Here is a 4,828-nt window from a genome sequence, read left to right as displayed (position 1 = left end):
GTTAAGAATAGTATGGGAAATGGAGAAGGCAAAGAACTTACATGTCCAACCCATGGACGTGAAGTAAGGTGGGGGATGCTGATGGCAGGTGGGGTACAGAGCAGAGGGGGAGAAAGAGGAGAAAACACAGGACAACTGTAATAGCATGATCAATAAAATATACTTAAAAAAACAATAGAAAGAGGTATATGTAAAAAGCCTATAGAATTCAAAGCCGATGTACTATTGGCCAATAAGCATGTGAAAAGATCTCAGCATCATTCACCATCAGGAAAATGCAAATGAAAACCACATTGAGATATTTCACATTTCACACTCACTAGGATTGCTAAAATAAAAAAAGGCAGACAATAAGTATTGGCAAGGATGTGGGAAATTGGAATCCTTACACACTGCTGGTGGAATGTAAAATGGGTCACTATGGAAAACAATCTGGCAGTTCATCAAAAGTTTAAACGCAGAGTTACCATAAGAACCCAACACTTAAACTCCTAGATATATATACCCAAGAGAAATGAAAACGTATGTTCACACAAAATTCACACACAGAAGTTTATAGCAGTATCATTTGTTGTAGCCAACAAGTTGAAACAACTTGGCGTCCTTCAACAAGTGAATGGATAAACAGAACTTGGTATACTCATACAGTGGAATATTATTTGACAATAAAAAAGGAAGCATTGGCACATGCTACAGCATGGATGAACCTCGAAAGCATTATGCTAAGTGAAAGAAGGAAGACAAGAAAGGGTCACATATTGTATGATTCCATTTATAGGAAATGTCCAGATTAGGCAATTCTATTCGGCACAGAGAGTTGGTTGACTAGGGCTGGGAGAGAACTGGTAGCTGAAGGAAGGGGAACAAAGGTATGAGGTGTTTTTGAAAGGGTGAGGAAAAGGTTCTAAAGTTGATTGTGGTAATAGTTGTACAACTCTCCGAATATACTAAAACCTTTGAATTGTATACTTTAGTTAGGTGAATTGTATGGCATGTGAATTACATATTCATAAAACTGTATTTTTAAAAATACCAGTGGAGAAGATAAAAATGAAATACTAAAAATACTTGATAAATCCAAAAGAAGGCAGAAAACAAACCAGGAAAAAAAAACATAGGGAATAAATAGCAAACAAATAACAGGATGGTTATCTAAAGTCCAACCATAGCTATAGTTACATTAACTGCAATTGGACTAAATATGTTGATTAAAAGGTGGAAATGGACATCTCTGGCCAGTGTGGCTCAGTTGGTTGGACGTCATCCTGCAAACCAAAGGGTATTCCAGTCAGGGCACTTGCCTGGGTCATGAGTTTGGTCCCCAGTGGAGGTCCTGGCAGGAGGCAACCGATTGATGTTTCTCTCCCTCTCTTTCTCCCTTTCGCTCTCTCTAGAATCAATCTTTTTTTTTTTTTTTTTAAAGGTAGACATGGACAGACTTGATGGGGAAAAAAAGGAGGACCCTTTAGTTCTTCCTGAACATTGTTCTGGATGCAACTAAGTTATTTTTAAGTAGTTTGATCCTTTTAGATCTTGCTTTTATGATGTGCTATGTAGGTCTGCAGAAGTGCTCAGGCTAAGGCTAATTATTCCCCACTCTGAGTCATTCCATGCATTGCCTGGGTGCTCTGTCCAATGCCTGCTGAATTTAGAATTTTCCAGTCTGGCTTGTGTGAGTGCCAGGCACTGTTCCTTCTAATCCTTGTGACAGTTCCTTCTCCAGTCTCAGAGAGCTTCTTCACACACATCTTTTGACCAGTCCTCTGCTGAAAGCTGGAGTGGGATCCTCTGTAAATCCTCAGGGCCCCCACCTCTGCAGCTCCCCACTCTCTCGTGCTCCATCCGATAACCTCTGGGTGCCTTGGTCTCCAGGTTCTCAGTTTCCTCTTCTCAACTCAGGGCATCTCTAGGTTGTGTCAAATTTCCATGCCATGTCGTGCAAACTCTCTCCAGGCAGTAAGTTGGGGCAACCACAGGGCTCACCTCATTTGTTTCCCATCTCCTAGGGATCACTGTTCCTTATTGCCTGATGTCCAGTGTCTTTAAAACTTCTGTGTCATGCACTGTGTCTGTTTGCTTGCTGTTTGTTGGAAGTGAGAGGGTAAATCTGGTCTCCGTTACTCCATCTTGGCTGGAAGTATAAGAAAGCTGGTGTGGCCAATTAATATTAGGAAAAAAATAGACTTACCAGAGCATTATTAGAGATAAAGATGCCATTTCTTAGTGCTAAAGGATCAATTTTTCAAGAGAGAGAGGGCGTTGAAATCTCCAATGATTGTGGATTTGACTTCTTCTAATAGTTCTGTTAATTTTTGTTTTATGTATTTCAAAGCTCTGTTATTCGGTACTGTTTTGGACTGAATATTTGTATCCCCCCCAAATTATATGTTAAAGACTTACCCCCCAAAATGATGGTATTTGGAGGTAGGGCCCTTGGGAGGTAATTAGGTTAAAATGAGACCAATAGGGTGGGCCCACTATGGGTGTAGTGTCCTTATAAGAAGAGAAGACCAGCGCTCTTCCCCCTGCATGTGAGGATACGGCAAGAAGGGTGACTGGCCCAGAAGAGGGCTCTCACTAGGCACCGAGTCTTCTAGCACTTTGGTACGAGACTTCCCAGCCTTCAGAACTGGGAGAAACAAACGTATGTTGTTTAAACCACCCCCTCTGTGGTATTTTGCTATGGCAGCCTGAGCTAACTGATACAGGTACATGTACATATCTTAAATTGTTATGTCTTCTCAGTAATGGATAAAACAAGCACAAACAAAATAGTGAGGAAACAAAAAATTTGAACAACATTATCAACCATTTTGACCTAGCTGACATTTATAGAACACTGATTCAACAACTTCAGAACACATTTTCTTTTCAAGTGTACAAAGGACATTTACCTAGATAGATCATGTGCTGAGCAATAAGACAAGTCTCAACAAATTCCAAAGGACTGAAACCATACACAGTATGTTCTCTGATTACTACAGAATTAAATTAGAAACAAACAAAAATAAAATTAAAAAACCAGAAAAATCCCCAAACATTTGGATATTAAAAAACACGTTTTTATCCTGAAGGTCAGTAAGAAATTACAAGGGATATTCAAAAATATTTTGAACTGAATGATAATGAAATTATAACATGAAAATTGGAGGAATAGAGCTAAAGCAACACTTAGAAGGAAATGTATGACTTTAAATGTTAATATTAGAAAAGAAGAAAGTTTTTAAATCAATTATCTAAGCTTTTGCCTTAAGATACTAGAAAAAGAAGAGCAAATTAAACTCAAAGTAAGGAGGATAAAGGAAAAAACAGATAAAAGTAGAAATACATGAAACAGAAGTAGACAAATACAGAAAAATCAATAAAAAGAACAAATTATTGATACGTTCCATAACATGGATTGAGTCTTAAAAGCACGTTAAGTGAAAGAAGCCAGAACAACGTGGCAATCTAGCCCAATGCTTGTTTTTGTACGACCTTGAGCTAAGAATGTTTTTTACATTTTTAGAAGGTTGGAAAGAAGAGGAGGAGAAACAGTAGTGATGGAAATCATATGTAGCCTGTAAAGCCTAAAATACTCATATCTGTCCCTTTATAGAAAAGTTTTCCAATATATAATCTAGACAGACTAAGCTATGGCAATATAAATGAAAATAGTGGTTACCTTTGGGGGGAGGTGACTGGAATGGGCACCAAGGAACGCTCTTGTGTAATGGAAATGTTTAATATTTTGATCACAAGGATTACTTGAATACATATTCTTGTCAAAACTCATTAAAATTTGAGCATTTTATTGTATACAAATTTTACCTTCATAAAAGAAGTAGGAAGTATTTTTTCCCTCCATGAGTTGTGTTCACTGATTAAAATTTAAAAAGCATTAAAAATATATGTTTAACTTGGCTTTCTGTATCTTTCCTTCTAAGTAGGATTGATATTTTAAATAAAGAGCTTTGTTCTAGAGATCTTCTTTGGTATTTTTAGCTTGATTGAGAGCTAATCAAATTAAAAAAACAGTGTTTATAGAGCTTCAGAAATTATTGTTCTTTGAGATTGTCTACTCAAGTAACAATTTAACATGATTGAAAATATAAATTTAGACTTCTGGTCAAGATGGCAGCATAGACAGACATGGCTTGCCTCTTTGCACAACCACATAAAATTACAACTAAAATATAGAACAACCATCACTCACAACCATCAGAAATTGAGTTGACAACTAAGGAATTAAAGAAACCACATTCATCCAGACTGGTAGGAGGGGCACAGATATGGAATGGGTTGGTCCCTCATCCACGTGTGGTAGATAAAAATTTGGGAGGAATATCTCAGAGCAAGGAGTCTCAACCCCACATCAGGCTCCCCAGCTTAGAGTTCCAGTGACAGGAAGATGAGTCCTCACAACTACTGGCTACAAAACCCAGCAGGGATTGAGTCGGTGGAAGAAACTTCTATAGCCCCAAGTAGTTCCTCTGAAAGAATCCACACATGAACTCACCCACTCTGATTCCCTCCCTCTGGGCTCCAGCACTGGGATAGCAGCTTGAAAGTTGACAGTGACATATAGGGAGGAACTAAAGTGGCTGGCATCAAAGTGAGCAGAGGCTATTGTCCCTTTTCTAAACCCTGCCCCCACAGAGTCAGCAAGCTGGTGCCATATCTGAGACTCCATCAACCTGGCTAACACTGTTTGACCCACCTTGAAGATCCACAGAGACTCTGCCCCACCTAAATTACAGATCCACTCAAGCTGCTTTTCCATATAAATGGCTGGTCCTGGCTCGTGTTTCACAACTTCCTAAAATTCTTTCAAATAAGAAACAGCTGG

The sequence above is a fragment of the Phyllostomus discolor genome, chromosome 5 (genome assembly GCF_004126475.2).
Source record: "Phyllostomus discolor isolate MPI-MPIP mPhyDis1 chromosome 5, mPhyDis1.pri.v3, whole genome shotgun sequence".
Lineage (NCBI taxonomy): Eukaryota > Metazoa > Chordata > Mammalia > Chiroptera > Phyllostomidae > Phyllostomus > Phyllostomus discolor.
This window is presented reverse-complemented; position numbering follows the sequence as displayed.